This window comes from Pteropus alecto, unplaced genomic scaffold, assembly GCF_000325575.1.
Source record: "Pteropus alecto unplaced genomic scaffold, ASM32557v1 scaffold42, whole genome shotgun sequence".
NCBI lineage: Eukaryota > Metazoa > Chordata > Mammalia > Chiroptera > Pteropodidae > Pteropus > Pteropus alecto.
In genome coordinates, this window is record NW_006434825.1 from 5,531,093 (window position 1) to 5,546,805 (window position 15,713).

A 15,713-nucleotide genomic window follows, 5' to 3' on the forward strand; every position below is an offset into this window, starting at 1 on the left:
CAGAGACTGAAGGTGGCTGGGTAAGGAGTTGGTGGTGGTGATGGGGTCTGTCTTTCCCCATCTGGGCCTCCTGGCACCATTCTTTGGAATCTACTATTAACAAGAACCTACCCTCCTCCTTCCTCTTCCCTCTTTCTCTTCTTCCTTCCTCCTCTTCCTTATTCCTTTCTCCTCCTCCCTCTTTTGTTTTCAATAGCGAGGCAGTTATCTGAACAGTGAAAGTTCATAATTGCAGCAGCAGAGTCGAGAGTCATCTGTAGTGATGTCAGTTGTCTGGGGACTGCTCTGGTTGCATGTCAGTGGTGCCGTCTTCAGACTAATCTTATCAAATGAACTTCTGTGGCTGTGTTTTACTGATGTGTGGCCCCCCTTGGTTCCTGTCCATTCTCCCAGCTCTGTTCTCTACTTTCTGTTGATTCTGTGATGCATAGGATATTTTTCCAATAAGATCTTTTTTTTGGTGTGTAAATTAGAATTGGTTCCCTTTTGCATGTAACAAAAAAGACTGACGGATAGATTGAATAACAGTAAATTTTGTGCTTATTCTATGAGAACTGATTTACATTCCACCTCTTGAATGCAGCTCTCTGAGACCACTTCATTTCTGCGTTGATATTTTTGTTCTTTGTGAGTGGTCCTATACTTCTTAAACATTTCATCATGTTATACCTAGTAATTTTTTCCTAACCGAATTAACTTAATTTATTTCAAATTCTTAATTCCATCAGAAGTTCCTCAAGAGAAGATTCTCTCTCCATCCCTCCCACTCCCACTGTTTACCTCTTCCTCTCTCCCTGATAGAACCATGTATGAGACTGAATACACTGACGGTTTATGTCTTTTAAAAAATAAATAAAATGTCTTAAAAAATAATAAACATCACACAGCACTTTGTTGATTACTAAAAAAAAAAAAAAAAATCAAACCAAGCCTGCGACGGTTTATGTCTTTTAAAAAATAAATTAAATGTCTTTTAAAAAATTAATAAATATCATACAGCACTTTGTTGATTGCTGGAAAAAAAAAAAATCAAACCAAGCCTGTGCTGGAAACTCCTGTATCTGGGTTTGTAACTCATCAGAACAAGGACACTGTAAGTGATAGGGTTGAGCTGAACTCTGGAGCAGACAGACCTGGATTTGGTTTTGGAAAGCTGTAACTTTTTCTAGCTACAGACCTTAGATTGGCTTTAATTTGCTCACCCCAAAATGGTTTGAACAACACTTTCCTTCTAGGGCAGAAAAGAGGAATAAGCAAAGTAATAATAATAAAGCACCTAAAACACATATAAAGAGCTCAGTAAATTCCGTCCCTCTTTGTTGATGAGTGTATTTTTATCATCCATCTGATATGGCTTATCAGAAAATTATTAGAAAATGAATAGTTCATAGAATGAGTTAACAGAAACAAATTTTAAAAGCAAGGGAAATAAAAATTCCACTGTCCCTCCATCCTTCTTATCTACTTAAAGTCAACACTTCTGGGGTCTTTTAGGGAGAATGTTGACAAACTAGAACTTCCAAACTAGAAAGCCTCAGGAGTGAAGAACAGGATAATGGAGGGTTGCCCTGTGAGAGTGAGTCTTGATTTATGTTGCCCTAGAAGTAAGATCTAGAAACACTGGATTCAGATTACAATGAAGAAGACTGCAGCCTCACGCCAGATAGCACTTTCCCATGTGATTGAATGAACACTGAAAGGGTAGCTGGAGATGCTCAGTCAGAAGCTGGTAAATGTATGGTAGAAAGGACTGAGCACTGGAAAAGCAGGTGGTGTGAAATTATCCTCAGATTCCTCCTGCAGATTCTCTAGTTATCCTCATGGCTGCTCATCCTCTAGAATAAACAGTTCCCTAAAATCTAAAATCCTCAGAGGCCAGCATACTTCTGGGAATTAGCCGGCACAAATATTTTAAATGTTTCTCCTTCACTTTCCAGACTTTTCTGATTGCATCCAGCTCTGGGTTAAGGTAGCTTATTTGAATCATCTTACTACACCCCGTGCTCCACTAAGTGCTCTCGCAACATCTGTTTACACAGTGGTGGGCTCAGAATCCAGGATGCACCTCAGAGGAGTGGGCTTGACTTGTCTTGTTTACTTATGTCACTTTGCATCGGTTTGGAATCTGCTGTTGTGCCGGCTCAGGGAATTTTGCGAAAATTGCCAGTAAAATGGCTTCTGTGTCGGCTGGTGTGACTCACCCTTTAATATGATGGGGGAAAAATGTTGAAATCTCTGGAGATGCTGTAACCCACATTGTGAGCTGTCTGTGGATGTGGTCCATTACCTGAATTGTCCTGCAGAAATGCTTTCTGATTCTTATAAAACTATCTGCGCTCTAAAGCAGCCTTACCTCATGGCTTACTTTCCTCTTTCTTCAGGATTTGGGTTTCTTTGTTGACATCGTGGGCAGGGAAAGGAACTCACATCTTTTGGGCATTGTGTTAGGTGTTTTACACGTGACTCCCATTTTACAGAAGAAAAACGTTGAGTGTCAAAGAAGTTAAGTTACAAAAGACACAGATCTAGCAAATGGAGATGAATTTATGATTAAACGTATGAGTTAGTTTTGATTGCAGCTAAGAACACTGATAGAGGAATCGAGTCTTCTTTAAACCAGCACCTACACCCAATCATCAGCTCAAATTTACTACTTCTTTTTGAAAGGAGTATTAATAGATGAGTTTGCCTGCTTAGAAAGATCTAAAGGAAAAGAATCTTGTTCCCTAGGGCTCTGGTGGGTCATCATTCGTATGGGAAATAAGGATGTGTGTGTGTGGTGTGTATGCATGATTTCAAGTCTAAGTTTCGTTCTCCATTAACTGTTTGAGGTTCAGAGAAATTAGGCAACATGATCCAGGTCAGTTATCCAGGTCAGTTTTCCAGGTCAGTAAGTGATAGACATAATACTCATCTAGATTATGAAAGGAGCCATTTGTTTAAAGCACTTCTCGTATAATAGATGTTTAAAAATATTAATGTGCCCTTATTGTAACCACCTATATGAACTTACATATTTCCAATGTAACATCACATTGTCAACCAAACTAGGAAATCAAAGGCAAATGAAATAAATGCCTTTAGTTTTATTGATGAAAAACAGGTAGAAATCTCTAGCCAGTTGAAATCTGGTCACCCACTGGCAGAGTATGGGCAGGACTGACTGATAGTTAAATGTCAGGCACTTTGGAGAGAGGGTTAAGCTCTGGCAACAGTTATGCCCCAGATCAGTGATTTTCAGAATGTTCTGGAGAGCCTTCGTGTTCTCTGGAAAGCCTCAGGGAGTGTCTTCAAGAGGAGGTGATGGTAGGGGACAAGCCTTAATGTCGCTTTATTGGAACTCTTTATCATCTCTAAGTTACTGTTTGAATTACTGCATACAAACAACACAGTGAAAATTATGGCTGACGGACTCCCTGGCCAAGGTTAATTTCTCTTCCTCCCCATTCTCTAGGTATTCATATCTATCATGTATACCTTGAAAGGGATTGTGATCAGGATAGCCATTGGTGTCCTCATGATGGGGCTCAGGCATGTGTGGATTTACCATAGGCTGTCCAGCACCCTCTCCTTCGCTCTTGGCCTTTGTTCATTCGCAAGGGCACCCTGCTCCTTTTCCCTGCCTCGGCACTGACTCCCTCTCTCCGCAGAGTTGGATGCTGATGTCTCATAGGAGCAAAGCTTGTGATTTTAAATTCAGATGATCAGATAGCTAAGAAAGTGCTAATAGCTTATGCTTTGGTGCAATATGCTTTTTTTGTTTTGTTTTGTTTTCTGTACATAAATATCTTTGTATTTTGCTCCCCTTATCCCCAACTGACAATATTTTAATTAAAAGTTGAGGTGAGAGAACACGGGGAAATCTATGGAGAAACATGCTTGCCTTTTGTTTAATTCTATCACTCTAGAAAGTGCTGCAAGCCTTTTTGGTAAGCAAGTAGAGAATTGGAAAGTGAAAAAAAACCAGACACTGTGTTTTTCAAAAATATCTGATTTTGTGTATTCTTGTCTTTTAAGACTCAGAATTCAAATGCCTTTGCTCTTCCAACTCATATCATTGCTTTAAGAAATGAACAAACACATTGAATCCTTTCCTTCCTAAATCATATAAAAATAGACAAATCATATATGTTAATATATATAATGTTATATATATATAACATTTTGAATGGAAAATTAAGCGCAGGGCCTAATTTAAATCAAATATGAATTCCAAACTTGAATTCAACTGATTAAATTAAAAATTAAACTCCACTAACTAAAGTTAGCAACACTTCTAACTGCTTACTTGTGATGCTTCCCTTTCTTCTAAAATTCACATTCTGAGAATTGTTTCCTAAATGGGAGCGCTTGTATTTTACTGCTTGTGGGTGTACAGTGGGAAGGGGTACATCATTTTATTTTCTCCGTCACCTTTTTTTTTCTGTTCAGTGCTGCGGAATGAAGTTGCTGTCCCTTCTGTCATAACCTTACTCAGGTTTAGCTGTTCCCTGCCAGGTATACATTGTCTCTTTTTATGTGGTCTTCCTGACATTTTCCCTGAGCCTCGTTTCTAAGGAGAGAAGGATATGCATTCAGAAGCTTCTCTTAGAGGCATATTTGATTGACTTTTGCCACCCTTTTCTTTTTCATGATACAGGGTCATTAAAGCCTTCTTTAGCCTAAAGTTTGTTTTCCCAAAGTTGTGCCAGTTTGCAAATGATCTTTTCATGGCACCTCTTATCTGTTCATTTGTAGACAAGCAGATGAGAGGTGCCAGGAGAAAAAAAAGTGATTTTTTAAAAAGGATTTTGCCTACATATGTAAATATTATTGAAGACTTCCCTGGGTTCTACCATGCCCTCTTTGGGAGAACCTGTAATTTACATTGGAATTATTCTTTTGGCATTAACCCTGCCACAGACTGAATATTTGTGTTTGCCCCAAATTTATATGTTGAAACCTAATCCCCAATGTGATGGACTTTGGAAGGTAATTAGATCAGGAGGGCAGAGCTCCCTTGCCCCTTCTATCATGTAAAGGCACGATGAGATGATAGCCATCTATGAACCAAGAAGTGAGTGCTCACCAGGCAACAAATCTGCCTTGATCCTGGACTTCCCAGTCTCTAGACCCTTGGGGGTGAGGGATATAAGTGAAGGTGGTCAAACAATACAAACTTCCAGTTATAAGGGGAATAAATTCTGGAGATTTAACGTATAGTATGGTGATTATAGTTAATAATACTGTTTTATATACTTAAAAATTGCTAAGAAAGTAGGTCTTAAATGTTCTCACCACACACACACACACACACACACACGAAAGGTAACTATGTAAGGTGATAGATGTGTTAATTAACCTCATCATTATAATCATTTTGCAACATTTATATCAAATCACCATGTTTTACACCTTAAAATTATACAAGAATATATATTAATTATATCTCAATAAAGCTGAAAAAAAATTTAAAAAGGGATCAATAAACATTAAAAACACAATTATAATTGCTGGACTTGAACTTAGGGGCTGCATGTAATTTTCACAATAATGCTTGTCATAATTATTGGCACACTTGGTATAATAATAAAGGTATGTTTTATTCAAATCCATTAATGCATTTGTCACAGGTCTGTGCCAAAACACAGCCTGAGGCAAGGATTAGTGCTGATGCAATCAGCATGCATTTGTTTGGTACTTAAAGGGATAGGGAAAATGAAAATGAGTCAGGGAAAAATGAGAGACACTCAAAGGAAAGTCACCACTGCTTTATAATAAACCACAACAGACACAGCTGATTGCTCAGCAGATTCAACTACTTGTGATCATAGGATGTTTTGGGACAGAAAAGCTCTTCCTTGGAGTAGTAGCTTGGAGGGATAAATGCTAAGAGAATTTATCTGCTGTCTTCTTCTCTTCCATCTTTTGTCATTGGTCAAAGTTTGTCTCACTGAGAATTTCTCCAAACATCTGGGTTGCTTTTTTATCTATGTTGTCAGGCAGCCATATCCTATACCATTTGGTGTGGCACTTTAACTGTGGTCCAAAGTGACATATTAAGCTAGAATTATATTTAAGATTAGCAATTTTGCTTCTCATTTATATTTTTACTTACTTTCAAGGTCATGAAGGTCTTTTCTTATTTTTTTCCAGGAGTTTATTGTTTTATTAATCACTTTTAGATCTATGATTCATCTAAAATTTATTTTTCTGTGTGGTGTGAAGTAGAGGGTCAATTTTTAAATTTGCATACCTAATTGGGCCATCAGTTATTACAAAGGCTACTTTTATCCTCATCGCTTTGCAATTTCACCTCTAGATTAAAAAAAAAAATCTTTCATCGGTCCTTCTTTAGTCTTTCCTTGCACCAATATCAAACTTCTAAATTGCTGTGATTTCATGATTAAGTTTTGATGTCTTCTAGTGTAAGTGCACAGCTTTGTTCTTCAAAACAAAATTTTGACTATTCTTTGCATTTCTGTAACATTTTAGTATCAACTTATGAATTTACACACACTGAAATTTTTATTGAAATTGCATCAGATGCACAGATCAACATAGTATTTGTAAGTTTGGATCATTGAGTTTTGCTTCTATGAACATGACTTTTCCCCCATCTTTTTCCTTTTCTTTTCCTTATTTTCTTTCTTTTCACCTTTTAAAAGGTTCTTTAAAATTTTTCTCTTTAATTTATAGTACAAAATCTTGTATATTGTTCTTGGATATATTACTGGGTATTTAATTTTTTGGATGATATTTTAATTAATATTTTTTCGAAAATAATTTTTTCTGGTGTTTAATAATACAACTGGTTTTTGCATAATGACTTTGTCTCTAGGAATTCTTGCTAAATTCACTCTTTATATCTTATGTATTGTCCATAGAGTATTAATCTTCCTGTATACACAACCATGTAGTTTATAAATAATGACATTTTTAGTTTTTATTTTCAATATGTCCTTTTAAAAAAAATCAGAAAGCCTTGGCTAGATCCGTTTTCATTGGAAGAACTGCCATTGTTTTAGCATTTCTGATCTTGGGGAAATCTTTCAGTATTTCACCTTGAAGTATGAAGTTTTTTATATGAAAATGTAGAAAATATGGTGTCTTATTTAGATGTGATTTATCAAATTAAGAAAGTTTCCTGCTATTCCTAATTTGTTTAGATTTTATTTTGAAATCATTAAAGGGTTTGGAAGTTTATCAAATGCCTTTCTTGCACCTATAAAAATGATGGTAGATTTCCACCCTCATTTTATTTTTTTAATTTGGTGAATTACATCGGATTTTTAATAATAAACCAATCTTGTTTGTTTAGAAGAAACACAAGTTGGTTGTAATATATTTTTCTATATACTGATGAGTTTTATTCTGTTTAAGATTTTGTGTCAAAATAGATCTCTTTCTCTCATTAGGTTTTGGTGATAAGTTATGCTGGCCTTATCGAATGAGTTAGAGGTTTACTCCAGTTTTTCTTCTGTTCTGTGGAAGAGGTTATATATAATGTTAGGATTCTTTCTTTCTTAATATTTAGAAGAATTCACTAGGCAAATCACCTGGTTTGAAATTTTATTTGTGAGAATTATTTAATAAAGAAATAGATACAAAACTACTTAGATTCCCTATTCTTGTATTTCTTTTAGTTTGTTATTTTTAATCTAGAAAAATTTTCATTTCATCAAAAATTAAAAAATATTAGCATAATGATAGTGATAATAACATCATATTATCTTTTTAATATCTGTAGGATCTGTTGTGATGTTCTTTTATAACTGAAATTGATGGTTTGTGCATTCTTTTTCTCCCTTTTTATGAATCACTTTGGAGACTATTAATTTTTTTAAAGGAATAATTTTTCACATTTGTAGACTTACCCTTTGATATGTTTGTTTTTTATAATTTCTGCTCTTATTTTTGCTTCCACTTTTCTAGTTTTCCTGTGATTTGATTTTCTGTTTTTCATTTTTAAATATTTTCTTTTTGAAATGGATACTTAGGCATTACTCTTTTCTAATACATGCATTTAAGAATAGCTTTAGCAGTATTCACATGTTGATGGGTATATTGCTCTGTTGTTGGGTGTGGGTATGTGTGTGTGTGCACGTGCACCATTGCTTTCATGCATATGTGTGTAGTGTCTAGTTTATTTACATTTACTGTTATATTAATTGGCTTACTGTTTGTTCTCTATTTATCCCACTGATAATATTCTTTTTTTCTCTCATTTTTCTTGCCTTTTCTTGATTAGTCATTTAAAAAAATTATCATTCTGTTTTCATCGCTTATTAAATTGTTAATTTTACTATTCTTTTTGTGGTTCCTCTCAAAATTAAAACAGCATTTTTAACTTATGTCAGTGAAATATAATTTAATACTATTACTATTTCCATAAAAATTCTAGGGCTATAGAACACTTTATTTCTACTTATTTATCTCCTGCTTATATTATTATTATCCTACAGTTTTCTACATATATTAAATATCACAATGCATTATTATAGTTTCGTACAATAAATACTTTTTAGATTCACCCATACATATATATATATATTTTTACTCCTTTATTTGCTCTTTAGTCTACCTTCTATTTCCATGTTTCCATCTGGGATCATTTTCTTTTTAGTTGACCTTTAAAAGGGTCAACTATGTTTTTGCAGTATTTCTAGTTGTTTTTAGGAGCTTTTTCAGGATAATCAACTATATTTCTAGGAATGGAAATCAGTTACTTTTCAGTGGGTTCACTTTTTCTGCTGTAGGATTCTCAAATTGAACTGGATGAACCCTCCGATTTTTTTTCTCCCTTAAATCCTGATATTACTTTCAATGAAAATTTAGTAACTTTGTAAAATTAATTATTTTGAACTAATAAGCTCAGTTAGACTTAATTATTTTCTCTAGCCAGATTGGCATGTAGTGTTAATACTTAAATGTGTAGGAGAGTTAATTTCTTTTGAAATTGTTGAAAACACATGGTTAATTGAAGCTCACTTAAACAGAATATTCTGTATATATCTTTTCCTCAAATATTACACCTACGTTTTTCTATAATTATGTAGCCCTTTCCTCCTCTATCTTTATAATTGCTTTGAATTTTTAACGTACTATGTAACTTCCTTTCATTATATTTACTTTTGCGTTTGATTAATTTTGTCCCCTGAAACATCACATGCTTTTCTCTCTGGCAGCTTAGTAGCAAAAGTGGTAGTAGTAGTAGTAGTAGTAGTAGTTGTTGTTATTATTAATTTTTCTCTGATCTATTGGGGAGAAAGGAGAGTTCAGGGGTTCTTACCTGATAAAACCCTGCTTAGAGTGTATAATAACATCTACCTTGTTTTTTCCTGAGATAATAGACACACAGGGTTGTGGTATCAGAAACATCCTTGATGTCAAAAATCTCTATCGGCAAAAATCTCTTCCACAGCCATAATATACTAACTTGGAAGCTTGTTATGATGTTTCTCCCCCTCAGGCTTTGTTTGAGATGTGGAATTTATAAACATTGCCATTGTCTCAGATCTGAATGTTAGAAAAAAAAATAAATGTCTTTGAAGAATCTGACGGACTCGCCAAAGCCAAATTTTATTTCTATTACAAAACAGGTATTGTCTGTTTGGATTTATTATGTGTAATTAGGAGTTTACTGGAGTCTAATGAAGGCTATCTGTTTATCATCACTGCTGCAACGTATCTTTGACGATCAATATTTTGTGTACAGAATAGGATTTAATTTTGTGTGTTAGAGACATTTTCGTGTTCAGGGATTGTCAGACCTTTGGTTTAAGGAATTTTGATGGGGTTACTGTGGACTTCATTCTTCAAATGAAAAGTTCAGAATAGAGAGTATAATGGAATTTGGAATCTATTCTATCTGCTTTTGAATACAGTCTAGCTGTTGCATTAATGCCAAGATGGGCAGAAGAGAGCTGGCCCTATGTGTAATTTTTCTTACTTTAAAGCAGGCTACATGAAGAATTTTTAGTTTTGTTTTTGAAAAGTAGGTAGATGATATTCTTTGTTCATCTTTGTTTTGCGGAGGTAAAATTAGAGACCTCAGCCTCCTGCTGACAGAACAAGCTCTCAATTTCTCACTGTTGAAATTCAATCTGATTTCTATCTTTTTCACTAAAAAGCTGTCAGCAGCAAATAAGCATTCCCCATGAAAGAGCCACATTCATTTCTGAGGTACACAAATTTGTCTCATGGGAGAAGATTCAAGTAATTTAAATTGTTTCTGACTTTTAATTTCTTTCCTAGGAAATTATATTAGCATGAACTCTAAGTGCAGCCCAGAATGAAGAAAGGCATGCATGAATACTCTTCAGTGTGACATCCCCAGGACCTTTAAGTCTCAGACTAAAGCAGGTTTACAATGCATAAAACAATGTTTCCATCTGCATTCTTGTTTGCAGCTAGTGATCTAATCAGAACTATAGCTTCATGTTCTTAAGATGCATCAAATAAACTCATTTTTTAAAGAAGCAGACTTGCAGTAGGCATTCATATTATTAGCATAAAAATAGAAAATACCTCTGAAATAAGAAGTATTATACTTTAATTTGAGAAATGGCCTTTTCTTTGGAAAAAGATGAAATTCTAGTTGTCTTGTCTCCTTATTTTTACTTCTTTGGGTTTATTTTATTTAAGGTAAAAGTTTAATAGAATGCATTTGTTTGTTGCTGTACATTTTTTTATTCATAAAAATCTCTTTTTAAATTTTATTTTTCAATTAGAGTTGACATTCCATACTATTTTATATTAGTTTCAGATGTACAGCATAGTGGTTAGACAGTTATATAATTTACCAAGTGATCCCCTGATTTAGTCTAGTACTCACCTGACAACATACATAGTTATTACAATATTATTGACTATATTCCCTATGCTGTACTTCACATCCCCATGACTATTTTGTAACTACCAATTTGTGCTTCTTAATCTCTTCCTCTTTTTCACCCAGCCCCCGCAACCACCCTCCCATCTGGCAACTTCAGTTCATTCTCTGTATGTGTGAGTTGGTTTTAATTTATTTGGTTCATTTATTTTGTTCTTTAGATTCCACATATGAATGAAATCACATGATATTTGTCTTTCTCTGTCCGACTTATTTCACTTAGCATAATACCCTCTAGGTCCATCCATGTTGTCGCAAATGGTGAGATTTCATACCTTTTTATAGCCAAGTAATATTCTTTCTAGTGTATATATGGACCACTTCTTTATCCAACTGTCTACTGATAGGCACTTAGGTTGTTTTCATATCTTGGCTATTATAAATAACACTGCAATGAACATAGGTGTACGTATATATTTTTTGAATTAGTGTTTTTTTTTTCCTGGATAAATACCCAGAAGTGGAATTGCTGGGTCATGACGTAGTTCTATTCTATTCTTTTGAAGAACCTCCAAACTGTTTTCCATAGTGGCAGTCTATTCTTTTGAAGAACCTTCAAACTGTTTTCCATAGTGGCTGGACTTGCAGTCCTGCCAACAATGCAAGAGGTTTCCCTTTTCTTCACATCCTTGCCAACACTTGTGTTTTGATTTCTTGATGATGGCCATTCTCAGAGGTGTGAGGTGATGTCTCATTGTTTTAAATTGCATTTCTTTGATGATTAATGACTTTGAGCATCTTTTTATGTCTATTGGTCATCTGTATGTTCTCTTTGGAGAAATGCCTCTTCAGGTCCTCTGCCCATTTTTTAATTGAATCTTTTTGTGTGTGTGTGTGTCGAGTTGTATGAGTTCTTTATAAATTTTAGAGTTATTACAATATTATTGACTATATTCTCTACGCTGTACTTCACATCCCCATGACTATTTTGTAACTACCAATTTGTGCTTCTTAATCTCTTCCTCTTTTTCACCCAGCCCCCGCAACCACCCTCCCATCTGGCAACTTCAGTTCATTCTCTGTATGTGTGAGTTGGTTTTAATTTATTTGGTTCATTTATTTTGTTCTTTAGATTCCACATATGAATGAAATCACATGATATTTGTCTTTCTCTGTCCGACTTATTTCACTTAGCATAATACCCTCTAGGTCCATCCATGTTGTCGCAAATGGTGAGATTTCATACCTTTTTATAGCCAAGTAATATTCTTTCTAGTGTATATATGGACCACTTCTTTATCCAACTGTCTACTGATAGGCACTTAGGTTGTTTTCATATCTTGGCTATTATAAATAACACTGCAATGAACATAGGTGTACGTATATATTTTTTGAATTAGTGTTTTTTTTTTCCTGGATAAATACCCAGAAGTGGAATTGCTGGGTCATGACGTAGTTCTATTCTATTCTTTTGAAGAACCTCCAAACTGTTTTCCATAGTGGCTGTTCCAACTTGCAGTCCTGCCAATAATGCACGAGGTTTCCCTTTTCTTCACATCCTTGCCAACATTTGTGTTTTGATTTCTTGATGATGGCCATTCTCAGAGGTGTGAGGTGATGTCTCATTGTTTTAAATTGCATTTCTTTGATGATTAATGACTTTGAGCATCTTTTTATGTCTATTGGTCATCTGTATGTTCTCTTTGGAGAAATGCCTCTTCAGGTCCTCTGCCCATTTTTTAATTGAATCTTTTTGTGTGTGTGTGTCGAGTTGTTTTAGTTCTTTATAAATTTTAGGTAATAACCCCTTATTTGATATTACATTGGTAAAATATCTTCTATTCAGTAGGTTGTCTTTTCATTTTGTGGATGATTTCCTTTGCTGTGCAAAACTTTTTAATGTAGTCCCATTTGTTTAGTTTTGTCTCCCTTGCCCGAGGAGATATATCAGAAAAGATATTGCTAAGAACAATGTCAGAGAATTTGCTGCCTATGTTTTCTTGTAGGAGTTTTAGGGTTTCGGTCTTACATTTAAGTCTTTAATCCATTTTGAGTTTATTCTTGTAGGTGGTATAAGAAGGTGGTCCAGTTTCATTTTTTTTGCCTGTATCTGTCCATTTTTCCCCAATACCATTTATTGAAGAGACTGTCTTTATCCCATTGTATATTCTTGCCCCCTTTGTCATAGATTAAATGAGCATATAGGCGTGGATTTATTTCTGGGCTCTGTTCTGTTCCATTGATCTATGTGTCTGTTTTTTTGCCTATACCATGCTGTTTTGATTACTATAGCCTTGTATAATTTTATATCAGGTAGCATGATACTTCCAACTTTGTTCTTCTTTCTCAAGATTACTGGGGCTATTTGGGGTCTTTTATGGTTCCATATAAATTTTAAGATTATTTTTTCTAGTTCTGTGAAAAATGCCATTGAATTAAATTTATAGATTGCTTTGGGTAGTATGAACATTTTAACAATGTTAATTCTTCCTATCCATGAACATGCTTCCATTTATTTTTATCTTCTTCAATTTCTTTCTTCAATGGCCTATAATTTTCTGAGCACAGGTCTTTTACCTCCTTGGTTAAATTTATTTCTAGGTTATTTATTTTTAGATGTAATTGTAAATGAGATTTTCTTCATTTCTCTTTCCGTAGTTTATTATTGGTGTATAAGAATACAACCGAATTCTGAATATTAATTTGTATCCTACTACTTTACTGGATTCATTTATCAGTTCTAATAATTTTTTGATGGAATCTTTAGGGTTTTCTCTACATAGTATCATGTCATCTGAAAATGATGGTTTTACTCCTTTCTTTCCAGTTTGGATGCCTTTTATTTCTTTGTCTTGTCTGATTGCTGTGGCTTGTACTTCTAACACTATGTTGAATAAAAGTGGTGGAAGTGGACGTTCTTGTCTTGTTCCTGATCTTAAGGAACAGGCTTTTAGCTTGTTTTTGACCTTAAGGAAAATATTTTGAGTTTTTCCCTATATTAGCTGTGGATTTGTCTTATATAGCCTTTATGTTGAGGTATATTCCCCCTTTGCTTAGAGTTTTTATCATAAATGGTTGCTGGATTTTGTCGAATGCTTTTTCTGCATCTATTGATATGATCATATGATTTTTATTTTTCAATATGTTAATGCGCTGTATCACATTAATTGATTTGCAGATATTGAACCAACCTTGCATCCCAGGAATATATTCAATTGATCATGGTATATGATCTTTTAAATGTATTGCTGAATTTGGTTTGCTGACATTTTATTGAGGATTTTTGCATATATGTTCATCAGAGATATTGGCATATATATTTGTAATGTCTTTTTCTGATTTTGGAATCAGGATAATAGTGACCTCATAAAATGAGCTGGGGAGCCTTTCCTCCTTTTGAATTTTTTGGAATAGTTTGAGAAAAATAGGTGTTAATTCTTTGAATGTTTGATAAAATTTATCTGTGAAGCCATCCAATCCATAACTTTTGTTTGTTGGGAGGTTTTTGATTAATGATTTGATTTCATTAGTAGTAATTGATCAGTTCAGATTTTCTGTTAACTCTTGACTCAGTCTGGGGAGAATGTATGTTTCTGGAATGTGTCCATTTCTTTCAGATCATCCAATTTGTTGGCATGTAATCGCTCATAGTATTTTCTTATAATTCTTCGTATTACTGGGGAGTCAGTTGTTACTTCTCCCCTTTCGTATCTGATTTTGTTTATTTGGGTCCTCTCTTTTTCTTAATCAACCTGGTTAAAGGTTATCAGTTTTGTTTATCTTTTCAAAGAACTAACTATTGATTTTATTGATCCTTTGTATTGTTTTTTAGACTTTATTTGTTTATTTCCACTCTGATTTTTATTATTTTCTTACTTCTACTCACTTTGGGCTATGTTTGCTGTCCTTTTCCTAGTTCCTTAGGTGTAAGGTTAGATTGTTTGAGTTTTTTCTTGTTTCTTGAGGTAGGCCTGTCTTGCTATGAATTTCCTTCTTTGGACTGCTTTTGTGGTATCCCATAGATTTTGGGTGGTCGCGTTTTTATTTTCATTTGTATCAAGGTATCTTTTGACTTTTTCCTCGATCACATTGTTAACCATTCATTGTTCAGTAGCATTTAGCCTTCATGTGTTTGTATATTTTTCAGTTTTTTTTCTTGTAATTGCTTTCTAGTTTCATATGTTGTGGTCAGAGAAGACAGTTGATATGATTTCAGTATTCTTAAATTTACTGAGACTTCTTTTATGGGCTAACATGTGGTCTATCTTGGAAAATGTCCCATGTGCACTTGAGAAGAATGTCTCTTCTGCTACTGTAGGGTGAAATTCTCTAAAACTATTGATTAAATTCATCTGGTATAGTGTGTCATTTAAGGCCACTGTTTCTTTGTTGATTTTCTGTCTGGAAGATCTGTCCATTGGTGTCAGTGGGGAGTTAAAGTCCCCTACTATGACTGTATTACTGTCAATCTCTCCCTTTATGTTGGTCAACATTTGCTTTATATATTTAGGTACTTCTATTTGGGTGCAAAAATGTTTACTAAGGTTATAGCCCCTTGTTGGATCAATCTCTTTATCATTGTGCAACGCCCTTCTTTGTCTCTTATTAGAGCCTTTGTTTTGAAGTCTGTTTTGTCTAAGTATTGCTACCCCAGCTTTTTTTTTGTTTCCATCTGCATAAAAAATCTTTTTTCCATCTCTTTACTTTCGATCTGTGTGTGTCTTTCTATCTGAAGTGGATTTCTGGTAGACAGTATATGTATGGGTCTTGTTTTCTTATCCATTCAGCTACCTGTGTCTTTAGATTGGAGCATTTAATCCATTTATATTTAAAGTGATTATTGATAGGTACATAGTTATTGCCATTTTATTATTCATATTTATGTTCTTTTTTTCTTCTT